The following is a 14386-nucleotide window of genomic DNA, read 5'->3' as shown; positions in this document are numbered from 1 at the left end:
ATATACCAGTGTGAATCCGGAATCAATGTCATTTAATTGGTGTGCTATTACTTTCTGGAATGTTTCGCCGAATGGTTCACGAAATATCGTCGTTTTTGCGACGAAATTGGTCCCATAGGAATGAATGGCGAAATGTTCAAAACTAGAGTGGGAGGTGACAAAAGCTGACAACCCCATGATCAGCCAAAACATTATGACCGCCCCATAAAAAAAAATATTTTTGAAAAAAAAAATCATTTTTGAAAAAAAATTCATTTTTGAAAAAAAATAATTAATTTAAAAAAAAAAAATCATTTTTGAAAAAAAATAATTCATTTTTGAAAAAAAAAAACTTTTGAAAAAAATGTTCAGCTCTTTCAGCTAATGATGGGACTTCAACTTTTTTACTACCATTTATACTTTTTAAAATATTAAGCTTTTTAACACTTTTCACAGTTACTCAAGCCACTCCATCCAGTCATTCCGCCCACTACAGTTGTAGAGGCAAGAACACTTTTCACAATTTCCCCAGAAATTGTAGCTTTTCTAGTTAAGTGTTCTTGCATAGCAAGACCACTTACTGTTATCTCACATATATATTATTCTTATTATTATAGCCAAATTTACCACCCTAACTCCTCCCACAGTTTTTACACTACATAGACAAGTAATATACCGAAACGTGCGGATTGTTCCCGAATGGTGTGCTATTATTTTGTGGAACGTTTCGCCGGATGGTTCACGAAATATCGTAGTTTTTGCGGCGAAATTGGTCCCATAGGAATGAATGGGGAAACTAGAGTGGGAGATGACAAAAGCTGAAAAATCAGAACATGATTTCTAAACTGCCGCCACTCCCTCATTTTCAAGCCCACCTACACAAATCTTATATCAAAACGTTCAGCTATCCCTGCTGCCACTAAACATGTCCACGGCTAAGCCATAGTCCTGATAGTTTTCACAATATGACCATTTGTTTGCAACTCACGCCGTCCATTGACATTCATTGAAACTACACTCTAGCCCCCTCCAAATTTGAAGGGCAATTTCTAAACTGCGACTGTGCCTTCATTTTTAATATTTCAGAGACATACTATACATCAAAATCTAGGTCTGGGTCTTGTGATTCTCACAATATAAAGATCTTCGCTGTAGGGTGTATAGTTTTTAAAATACGGCCATTTGTTTAGAGGTCATTTCAGGAAATTTTAGCCATTAATCAGAGTGTACTGTTAGTGTTTGCTTTGTTGCCATGGTTACCAAAGCTTCTGTTATACACAGGGGGAAGGTGGCTGGAGCGTCTCAGCTGATTACAGAGCCCGGGGGAGGGGACAGACACACCATGTACTGATTTATAATAGAGGAATATGATGGGGCAGTTTTGATGGGGTAATTCTGATGGGGCAGTTTTGATGAAGCAGTATTTGGGAAGCATAAACAGGGCATGAGCGTTGCTAGGAAACAGTGGTTGTAAACACAAGATGCTGAGACACTCCAAATGCATGTGACTTCATCTGCTAGACTTGATAATGCTTGTAGACTCCTCCCACAGTTTTCACACTACAGAGACAAATAATATACCGAAACGAGCGGATTGTTCCCGATTGGTGTGTTATTACTTTGTGGAATGTTTTGCCGAATGGTCCACGAAATGACGTTTTTGCGGCGAAATTGGTCCCATAGGAATGAATGGCGAAATGTTCAAAACTAGAGTGGGAAGTGACAAAAGCTGACAACCCCATGATCAGCCAAAACATTATGACCACCCCATGATCAGCCAAAACATTATGACCGCCCCATGTAAAAAAAAAAATATTTTTGAAAAAAGTAAAAAAATAATTTTTGAAAAAAAAAATCATTTTTGAAAAAAAAAAAAAATATTTTTGAAAAAAAAAATATTTTGGAAAAAAAAAAAATTATTTTTGAAAAAAAAAAATATTTTTGAAAAAAAATTACTTTTAAAAAAAAAATTATTTTTGAAAAAAAAATATATTTGAAAAAAAAAATATTTTTGAAAAAAAAAATTATTTTTGAAAAAAAAATTACTTTAAAAAAAATAATAATTTCGAAAAAAAAATTATTTTTGAAATAAAAAAATTCATTTTTGAAAAAAAAAATTACCTTTGAAAAAAAAAATTACTTTTGAAAAAAAAAATCATTTTTGAAGAAAAAAAAATCATTTTTGATTAAAAAAAATTCATTTTTGAAAAAAAAAATTACTTTTGAAAAAAATGTTCAGCTCTTTCAGCGAATGATGGAACTTTTTTACTACTATTTATACTTTTTAAAATATTAAGCTTTTTAACACTTTTCACAGTTACTCAAGCCACTCCACCCCACCCAGTTACTCCGCCCACTCCAGTTGTAGAGGCAAGAACACTTTCACAATTTCCCCAGAAATTGTACCTTTTCTAGTTAAGTGTTCTTGCATAGCAAGACCACTTACTGTTATCTCACATATATATTATTCTTATTATTATAGCCAAATTTACCACCCTAACTCCTCCCACAGTTTTTACACTACATAGACAAGTAATATACCGAAACGTGCGGATTGTTCCCGAATGGTGTGCTATTACTTTGTGGAACGTTTCGCCAAATGGTTCACGAAATATCGTCATTTTTGCGGCGAAATTGGTCCCATAGGAATGAATGGGGAAACTAGAGTGGGAGATGACAAAAGCTGAAAAATCAGAACATGATTTCTAAACTGCCGCCACTCCCTCATTTTCAAGCCCACCTACACAAATCTTATATCAAAACGTTCAGCTATCCCTGCTGCCACTAAACATGTCCACCGCTAAGCCATAGTCCTGATAGTTTTCACAATATGACCATTTGTTTGCAACTCACGCCGTCCATTGACATTCATTGAAACTACACTCTAGCCCCCTCCAAATTTGAAGGGCAATTTCTAAACTGCGACTGTGCCTTCATTTTTAATATTTCAGAGACATACTATGTATCAAAATCTAGGTCTGGGTCTTGTGATTCTCACAATATAAAGATCTTCGCTGTAGGATGTATAGTTTTTAAAATACGGCCATTTGTTTAGAGGTCATTTCAGGAAATTTTAGCCATTAATCAGCGTGTACTGTGTTTGTTTTTTTGCCATGGTTACCAAAGCTTCTGTTATACACAGGGGGGGAGGTGGCTGGAGCATCTCAGCTGATTACAGAGCCCGGGGGAGGGGACAGACACACCATGTACTGATTTATAATAGAGGAATATGATGGGGCAGTTTTGATGGGGTAATTCTGATGGGGCAGTTTTGATGAAGCAGTATTTGGGAAGCATAAACAGGGCATGAGCGTTGCTAGGAAACAGTGGTTGTAAACACAAGATGCTGAGACACCCCAAATGCATGTGACTTCATCTGCTAGACTTGATAATGCTTGTAGACTCCTCCCACAGTTTTCACACTACAGAGACAAATAATATACCGAAACGAGCGGATTGTTCCCGATTGGTGTGTTATTACTTTGTGGAATGTTTTGCCGAATGGTCCACGAAATGACGTTTTTGCGGCGAAATTGGTCCCGTAGGAATGAATGGCGAAATGTTCGAAACTAGAGTGGGAAGTGACAAAAGCTGACAACCCCATGATCAGCCAAAACATTATGACCACCCCATGATCAGCCAAAACATTATGACCGCCCCATGTAAAAAAAAAAAATATTTTTGAAAAAAAAAAAATTTTTGAAAAAAGTAAAAAAATAATTTTTGAAAAAAAAAATATTTTTGAAAAAAAAAAAATTATTTTTGAAAAAAAAAAATATTTTTGAAAAAAAAATTTCTTTTAAAAAAAAATTATTTTTGAAAAAAAAATTACTTTAAAAAAAATAATAATTTCGAAAAAAAAATTATTTTTGAAATAAAAAAATTCATTTTTGAAAAAAAAAATTACCTTTGAAAAAAAAAAATTACTTTTGAAAAAAAAAATCATTTTTGAAGAAAAAAAAATCATTTTTGATTAAAAAAAATTCATTTTTGAAAAAAAAAATTACTTTTGAAAAAAATGTTCAGCTCTTTCAGCGAATGATGGAACTTTTTTACTACTATTTATACTTTTTAAAATATTAAGCTTTTTAACACTTTTCACAGTTACTCCGCCCACTCCACCCAGTTACTCCGCCCACTCCAGTTGTAGAGGCAAGAACACTTTCACAAGTTCCCCAGAAATTGTACCTTTTCTAGTTCTTATTATTATTATAGCCAAATTTACCACCCTAACTCCTCCCACAGTTTTTACACTACATAGACAAGTAATATACCGAAACGTGCGGATTGTTCCTGAATGGTGTGCTATTATTTTGTGGAATGTTTCGTTGAATGGTTCACGAAATATCGTCATTTTTGCGGCGAAATTGGTCCCATAGGAATGAATGGGGAAACTAGAGTGGGAGGTGACAAAAGCTGAAAAATCAGAACATAATTTCTAAACTGCTGCCACTCCCTCATTTTCAAGCCCACCTACACAAATCTTATATCAAAACGTTCAGCTATCCCTGCTGCCACTAAACATGTCCACGGCTAAGCCATAGTCCTGATAGTTTTCACAATATGACCATTTGTTTGCAACTCACGCCGTCCATTGACATTCATTGAAACTACACTCTAGCCCCTTCAAATTTGAAGGGCAATTTCTAAACTGCGACCGTGCCTCCATTTTTAATATTTCAGAGACATACTATACATCAAAATCTAGGTCTGGGTCTTGTGATTCTCACAATATAAAGATCTTCGCTGTAGGATTTATAGTTTTTAAAATACGGCCATTTGAATTACTGCATAGTTACTACATCTATCATGGTCCTGTGTACTGTGTATGGAGCAGTATTTGTGAAGCATAAACAGGGCATGAGCGTTGCTAGGAAACAGTGGTTGTAAACACAAGATGCTGAGGCACCCCAAATGCATGTGACTTCATCTGCTAGACTTGATAATGCTTGTAGACTCCTCCCACAGTTTTTACACTACAGAGACAAGTAATATACCGAAACGTGCGGATTGTTCCCAATTGGTGTGCTATTACTTTGTGGAACTGTTTTCGCCGAATGGTTCACGAAATATCGTCGTTTTTGCAGCAATATTGGTCCCATAGGAATGAATGGTGAAATGTTCAATATCATTTAATTGGTGTGCTATTACCTTGTGGAACTTTGTGTAAAGCTGAAATATACCAGTGTGAATCCGGAATCAATGTCATTTAATTGGTGTGCTATTACTTTCTGGAATGTTTCGCCGAATGGTTCACGAAATATCGTCGTTTTTGCGACGAAATTGGTCCCATAGGAATGAATGGCGAAATGTTCAAAACTAGAGTGGGAGGTGACAAAAGCTGACAACCCCATGATCAGCCAAAACATTATGACCGCCCCATAAAAAAAAATATTTTTGAAAAAAAAAATCATTTTTGAAAAAAAATTCATTTTTGAAAAAAAATAATTAATTTAAAAAAAAAAAATCATTTTTGAAAAAAAATAATTCATTTTTGAAAAAAAAAAACTTTTGAAAAAAATGTTCAGCTCTTTCAGCTAATGATGGGACTTCAACTTTTTTACTACCATTTATACTTTTTAAAATATTAAGCTTTTTAACACTTTTCACAGTTACTCAAGCCACTCCATCCAGTCATTCCGCCCACTACAGTTGTAGAGGCAAGAACACTTTTCACAATTTCCCCAGAAATTGTAGCTTTTCTAGTTAAGTGTTCTTGCATAGCAAGACCACTTACTGTTATCTCACATATATATTATTCTTATTATTATAGCCAAATTTACCACCCTAACTCCTCCCACAGTTTTTACACTACATAGACAAGTAATATACCGAAACGTGCGGATTGTTCCCGAATGGTGTGCTATTATTTTGTGGAACGTTTCGCCGGATGGTTCACGAAATATCGTAGTTTTTGCGGCGAAATTGGTCCCATAGGAATGAATGGGGAAACTAGAGTGGGAGATGACAAAAGCTGAAAAATCAGAACATGATTTCTAAACTGCCGCCACTCCCTCATTTTCAAGCCCACCTACACAAATCTTATATCAAAACGTTCAGCTATCCCTGCTGCCACTAAACATGTCCACGGCTAAGCCATAGTCCTGATAGTTTTCACAATATGACCATTTGTTTGCAACTCACGCCGTCCATTGACATTCATTGAAACTACACTCTAGCCCCCTCCAAATTTGAAGGGCAATTTCTAAACTGCGACTGTGCCTTCATTTTTAATATTTCAGAGACATACTATACATCAAAATCTAGGTCTGGGTCTTGTGATTCTCACAATATAAAGATCTTCGCTGTAGGGTGTATAGTTTTTAAAATACGGCCATTTGTTTAGAGGTCATTTCAGGAAATTTTAGCCATTAATCAGAGTGTACTGTTAGTGTTTGCTTTGTTGCCATGGTTACCAAAGCTTCTGTTATACACAGGGGGAAGGTGGCTGGAGCGTCTCAGCTGATTACAGAGCCCGGGGGAGGGGACAGACACACCATGTACTGATTTATAATAGAGGAATATGATGGGGCAGTTTTGATGGGGTAATTCTGATGGGGCAGTTTTGATGAAGCAGTATTTGGGAAGCATAAACAGGGCATGAGCGTTGCTAGGAAACAGTGGTTGTAAACACAAGATGCTGAGACACTCCAAATGCATGTGACTTCATCTGCTAGACTTGATAATGCTTGTAGACTCCTCCCACAGTTTTCACACTACAGAGACAAATAATATACCGAAACGAGCGGATTGTTCCCGATTGGTGTGTTATTACTTTGTGGAATGTTTTGCCGAATGGTCCACGAAATGACGTTTTTGCGGCGAAATTGGTCCCATAGGAATGAATGGCGAAATGTTCAAAACTAGAGTGGGAAGTGACAAAAGCTGACAACCCCATGATCAGCCAAAACATTATGACCACCCCATGATCAGCCAAAACATTATGACCGCCCCATGTAAAAAAAAAAAATATTTTTGAAAAAAGTAAAAAAATAATTTTTGAAAAAAAAAAATCATTTTTGAAAAAAAAAAAAAATATTTTTGAAAAAAAAAATATTTTTGAAAAAAAAAAAATTATTTTTGAAAAAAAAAAATATTTTTGAAAAAAAATTACTTTTAAAAAAAAAATTATTTTTGAAAAAAAAATATATTTGAAAAAAAAAATATTTTTGAAAAAAAAAATTATTTTTGAAAAAAAAATTACTTTAAAAAAAATAATAATTTCGAAAAAAAAATTATTTTTGAAATAAAAAAATTCATTTTTGAAAAAAAAAATTACCTTTGAAAAAAAAAATTACTTTTGAAAAAAAAAATCATTTTTGAAGAAAAAAAAATCATTTTTGATTAAAAAAAATTCATTTTTGAAAAAAAAAATTACTTTTGAAAAAAATGTTCAGCTCTTTCAGCGAATGATGGAACTTTTTTACTACTATTTATACTTTTTAAAATATTAAGCTTTTTAACACTTTTCACAGTTACTCAAGCCACTCCACCCCACCCAGTTACTCCGCCCACTCCAGTTGTAGAGGCAAGAACACTTTCACAATTTCCCCAGAAATTGCACCTTTTCTAGTTAAGTGTTCTTGCATAGCAAGACCACTTACTGTTATCTCACATATATATTATTCTTATTATTATAGCCAAATTTACCACCCTAACTCCTCCCACAGTTTTTACACTACATAGACAAGTAATATACCGAAACGTGCGGATTGTTCCCGAATGGTGTGCTATTACTTTGTGGAACGTTTCGCCAAATGGTTCACGAAATATCGTCATTTTTGCGGCGAAATTGGTCCCATAGGAATGAATGGGGAAACTAGAGTGGGAGATGACAAAAGCTGAAAAATCAGAACATGATTTCTAAACTGCCGCCACTCCCTCATTTTCAAGCCCACCTACACAAATCTTATATCAAAACGTTCAGCTATCCCTGCTGCCACTAAACATGTCCACCGCTAAGCCATAGTCCTGATAGTTTTCACAATATGACCATTTGTTTGCAACTCACGCCGTCCATTGACATTCATTGAAACTACACTCTAGCCCCCTCCAAATTTGAAGGGCAATTTCTAAACTGCGACTGTGCCTTCATTTTTAATATTTCAGAGACATACTATGTATCAAAATCTAGGTCTGGGTCTTGTGATTCTCACAATATAAAGATCTTCGCTGTAGGATGTATAGTTTTTAAAATACGGCCATTTGTTTAGAGGTCATTTCAGGAAATTTTAGCCATTAATCAGCGTGTACTGTGTTTGTTTTTTTGCCATGGTTACCAAAGCTTCTGTTATACACAGGGGGGGAGGTGGCTGGAGCATCTCAGCTGATTACAGAGCCCGGGGGAGGGGACAGACACACCATGTACTGATTTATAATAGAGGAATATGATGGGGCAGTTTTGATGGGGTAATTCTGATGGGGCAGTTTTGATGAAGCAGTATTTGGGAAGCATAAACAGGGCATGAGCGTTGCTAGGAAACAGTGGTTGTAAACACAAGATGCTGAGACACCCCAAATGCATGTGACTTCATCTGCTAGACTTGATAATGCTTGTAGACTCCTCCCACAGTTTTCACACTACAGAGACAAATAATATACCGAAACGAGCGGATTGTTCCCGATTGGTGTGTTATTACTTTGTGGAATGTTTTGCCGAATGGTCCACGAAATGACGTTTTTGCGGCGAAATTGGTCCCGTAGGAATGAATGGCGAAATGTTCGAAACTAGAGTGGGAAGTGACAAAAGCTGACAACCCCATGATCAGCCAAAACATTATGACCACCCCATGATCAGCCAAAACATTATGACCGCCCCATGTAAAAAAAAAAAATATTTTTGAAAAAAAAAAAAATTTTTGAAAAAAGTAAAAAAATAATTTTTGAAAAAAAAAAATCATTTTTGAAAAAAAAAATATTTTTGAAAAAAAAAAAATTATTTTTGAAAAAAAAAAATATTTTTGAAAAAAAAATTTCTTTTAAAAAAAAATTATTTTTGAAAAAAAAATTACTTTAAAAAAAATAATAATTTCGAAAAAAAAATTATTTTTGAAATAAAAAAATTCATTTTTGAAAAAAAAAATTACCTTTGAAAAAAAAAAATTACTTTTGAAAAAAAAAATCATTTTTGAAGAAAAAAAAATCATTTTTGATTAAAAAAAATTCATTTTTGAAAAAAAAAATTACTTTTGAAAAAAATGTTCAGCTCTTTCAGCGAATGATGGAACTTTTTTACTACTATTTATACTTTTTAAAATATTAAGCTTTTTAACACTTTTCACAGTTACTCCGCCCACTCCACCCAGTTACTCCGCCCACTCCAGTTGTAGAGGCAAGAACACTTTCACAAGTTCCCCAGAAATTGTACCTTTTCTAGTTCTTATTATTATTATAGCCAAATTTACCACCCTAACTCCTCCCACAGTTTTTACACTACATAGACAAGTAATATACCGAAACGTGCGGATTGTTCCTGAATGGTGTGCTATTATTTTGTGGAATGTTTCGTTGAATGGTTCACGAAATATCGTCATTTTTGCGGCGAAATTGGTCCCATAGGAATGAATGGGGAAACTAGAGTGGGAGGTGACAAAAGCTGAAAAATCAGAACATAATTTCTAAACTGCTGCCACTCCCTCATTTTCAAGCCCACCTACACAAATCTTATATCAAAACGTTCAGCTATCCCTGCTGCCACTAAACATGTCCACGGCTAAGCCATAGTCCTGATAGTTTTCACAATATGACCATTTGTTTGCAACTCACGCCGTCCATTGACATTCATTGAAACTACACTCTAGCCCCTTCAAATTTGAAGGGCAATTTCTAAACTGCGACCGTGCCTCCATTTTTAATATTTCAGAGACATACTATACATCAAAATCTAGGTCTGGGTCTTGTGATTCTCACAATATAAAGATCTTCGCTGTAGGATTTATAGTTTTTAAAATACGGCCATTTGAATTACTGCATAGTTACTACATCTATCATGGTCCTGTGTACTGTGTATGGAGCAGTATTTGTGAAGCATAAACAGGGCATGAGCGTTGCTAGGAAACAGTGGTTGTAAACACAAGATGCTGAGGCACCCCAAATGCATGTGACTTCATCTGCTAGACTTGATAATGCTTGTAGACTCCTCCCACAGTTTTTACACTACAGAGACAAGTAATATACCGAAACGTGCGGATTGTTCCCAATTGGTGTGCTATTACTTTGTGGAACTGTTTTCGCCGAATGGTTCACGAAATATCGTCGTTTTTGCAGCAATATTGGTCCCATAGGAATGAATGGTGAAATGTTCAATATCATTTAATTGGTGTGCTATTACCTTGTGGAACTTTGTGTAAAGCTGAAATATACCAGTGTGAATCCGGAATCAATGTCATTTAATTGGTGTGCTATTACTTTCTGGAATGTTTCGCCGAATGGTTCACGAAATATCGTCGTTTTTGCGACGAAATTGGTCCCATAGGAATGAATGGCGAAATGTTCAAAACTAGAGTGGGAGGTGACAAAAGCTGACAACCCCATGATCAGCCAAAACATTATGACCGCCCCATAAAAAAAAAATATTTTTGAAAAAAAAAATCATTTTTGAAAAAAAATTCATTTTTGAAAAAAAATAATTAATTTAAAAAAAAAAAATCATTTTTGAAAAAAAATAATTCATTTTTGAAAAAAAAAAACTTTTGAAAAAAATGTTCAGCTCTTTCAGCTAATGATGGGACTTCAACTTTTTTACTACCATTTATACTTTTTAAAATATTAAGCTTTTTAACACTTTTCACAGTTACTCAAGCCACTCCATCCAGTCATTCCGCCCACTACAGTTGTAGAGGCAAGAACACTTTTCACAATTTCCCCAGAAATTGTAGCTTTTCTAGTTAAGTGTTCTTGCATAGCAAGACCACTTACTGTTATCTCACATATATATTATTCTTATTATTATAGCCAAATTTACCACCCTAACTCCTCCCACAGTTTTTACACTACATAGACAAGTAATATACCGAAACGTGCGGATTGTTCCCGAATGGTGTGCTATTATTTTGTGGAACGTTTCGCCGGATGGTTCACGAAATATCGTAGTTTTTGCGGCGAAATTGGTCCCATAGGAATGAATGGGGAAACTAGAGTGGGAGATGACAAAAGCTGAAAAATCAGAACATGATTTCTAAACTGCCGCCACTCCCTCATTTTCAAGCCCACCTACACAAATCTTATATCAAAACGTTCAGCTATCCCTGCTGCCACTAAACATGTCCACGGCTAAGCCATAGTCCTGATAGTTTTCACAATATGACCATTTGTTTGCAACTCACGCCGTCCATTGACATTCATTGAAACTACACTCTAGCCCCTTCAAATTTGAAGGGCAATTTCTAAACTGCGACCGTGCCTTTAATTTTAATATTTCAGAGACATACTATGTATCAAAATCTAGGTCTGGGTCTTGTGATTCTCACAATATAAAGATCTTCGCTGTAGGATTTATAGTTTTTGAGAAAAAGCTTTTTGTTTAGTGGTCATTTCAGGAAATTTTAGCCATTAATCAGCGTGTACAGTGTTTGTTTTGTTGCCATGGTTACCAAAGCTTCTGTTATACACGGGGGGAGGTGGCTGGAGCATCTCAGCTCTGATTACAGAGCCCGGGGGAGGGGACAGACACACCATGTACTGATTTATAATAGAGGAATATGATGGGGCAGTTTTGATGGGGTAATTCTGATGGGGCAGTTTTGATGAAGTAGTATTTGGGAAGCATAAACAGGGCATGAGCGTTGCTAGGAAACAGTGGTTGTAAACACAAGATGCTGAGACACTCCAAATGCATGTGACTTCATTTGCTAGACTTGATAATGCTTGTAGACTCCTCCCACAGTTTTTACACTACAGAGACAAGTAATATACCGAAACGAGCGGATTGTTCCCGATTGGTGTGTTATTACTTTGTGGAATATTTCGCCGAATGGTCCACGAAATATCGTAGTTTTTTGCGGCAATATTGGTCCCATAGGAATGAATTGCGAAATGTTCAATGTCATTTAATTGGTGTGCTATTACCTTGTGGAACTTTGTGAAAAGCTGAAAAATACCAGTGTGAATCCGGCCTCAATGTCATTTAATTGGTGTGCTATTACTTTGTGGAACGTTTCGCCGAATGGTTCACGAAATATCGTCGTTTTTGCGGTGAAATTGGTCCCATAGGAATGAATGGTGAAATGTTCAAAACTAGAGCGGGAGGTGACAAAAGCTGACAACCCCATGATCAGCTGAAACATTATGACCGCCCCATGAAAAAAAAAAAATATTTTTGAAAAAAAAATATATATATTTTTGAAAAAAAAAAAATAATATTTTTGAAAAAAAAATTATTTTTGAAAAAAAAAAAATTATTTTTGAAAAAAAAAAAATTATTTTTGAAAAAAAAAAAATTATTTTTGAAAAAAAAAAATATTTTTGAAAAAAAAAATTACTTTAACCACTTGACCACTGGGCACTTAAACCCCCTTAATAACCAGACCAATTTTCAGCTTTTGGTGCTCTCACATTTTGAATGACAATTACTCAGTCATGCAACACTGTATCTATATGAATTTTTTGTCCTTTTTTTCACACAAATAGAGCTTTCTTTTGGTGGTATTTAATCACCGCTGGGTTCTTTATTTTTTGCGCTATAAAAGAAAAAAGACCGAAAAATCTGTAAAAAAATAAATTTTTCTTCGTTTCTGTTATAAAATTTTGAAAATTAGTAATTTTTCTTCATATATTTTAGCCAAAATTTATACCGCTACATATCTTTGGTAAAAATAACCCAAATTAGTGTATATTATTTGGTCTTTGTGAAAGTTATAGCGTCCACAAGCTATGGTACCAATATCTGAAAATTGATCACACCTGAAGTACTGACGGCCTATCTCATTTCTTGAGACCCTAACATGCCAGAAAAGTACAAATACCCCCCAAATGACCCCTTTTTGGAAAGAAGACATTTCAAGGTATTTAGAAAGATGCATGGTGAGTTTTTTGAAGTTGTCATTTTTTCCCACAATTCTTTGCAAAATCAAGTTTTTTTTTTTCTTTTTTTTTTTTTCACAAAATTGTCATATTAGCAGGTTATTTCTCACACACAGCATATGCATACCACAAATTACACCCCAAAACACATTCTGCTATTACTCCCGAGTATGGCGATACCACATGTGTGAGACTTTTACACAGCGTGGCCACATACAGAGGCCCAACATGCAGGGGAGCACCTTCAGGCGTTCTGGAGCACCCAGGCCAATTCTGACATTTCTCTCCTACATGTAAAAATCATCATTTATTTGCTAGAAAATTACATAGAACCCCAAAACATTATATATGTTTTTTTAGCAAAGACCCTAGAGAATACAATAGCGGTCATTGCAACTTTTTATCTCGCACGATATTTGCGCAGCAATTTTTGGAACGCGTTTTTTTTGGAAAAAAAACTGTTTTTTGCTTTAAAAAAAAACAAAACAGTAAGGTTAGCCCAATGTTTTTGCATAATATGAAAGATGAAGTTACGCCGAGTTAATAGATACCTAACATGTCACCTTTCAAAATTGCACACGCTTGTGGAATGGCGCCAAACTTCACCACTTAAAAATCCCCATAGGCGACGCTTTAAAATTTTTTACTGGTTACAAATTTTGAGTTACAGAGGAGGTCTAGGGCCAAAATTATTGCTCTCGCTCTACCGATCGCAGCGATACCTCACATGTGTGGTTTGAACACCGTTTTCATATGTGGGCGGGACTTACGTATGCGTTCGCTTCTGCATGCGAGCACACGGACAGGGGCGCTTTAAAAAATTTTTATTTTTTTTTATTGTTCATTTTACTTTATTTATTTTAGTTTGACACTTTTTTCCAAAAAAAAAAATTTTTTGATCACTTTTATTCCTATTACAAGGAATGTAAACATCCCTTGTAATAGGAATATGGCATGACAGGTCCTCTTTACAGTGAGATATGGGGTCAATAAGACCCCACATCTCACCTCTAGGCTGTTCCTGAAATAAAAAAAAAAAAAAAGATCCTGGCTTCGATCATAGCGGTGAGTCGGTAGAAGCACCGGAGGGCGGCGGGAGGGGGGGGCGTACCCTCTCGCCTCCCGTAAGAACGATCAAGCAGTGTAACAGCCGCTACGATCATTCTTATGGTGTAGGGAATCGCCGGCTAAAAAAGATGATATCTGAATGATGCCTGTAGCTGCACCCATCATTCAGATATCCCCGCACAAAGTCAAGGACGTCGTATGACGGAAGGCGGGAAGTGGTTAAAACGCTTTTTTTTTTTTTAACACAAAGTTGTCCATTTATACAATATTTCTAACACATAACATGTATATACCAAAAATGACACCCCAAAATAGATTC

Source organism: Aquarana catesbeiana, linkage group LG12 (assembly GCF_042186555.1).
Source record: "Aquarana catesbeiana isolate 2022-GZ linkage group LG12, ASM4218655v1, whole genome shotgun sequence".
Lineage (NCBI taxonomy): Eukaryota > Metazoa > Chordata > Amphibia > Anura > Ranidae > Aquarana > Aquarana catesbeiana.
This window is presented reverse-complemented; position numbering follows the sequence as displayed.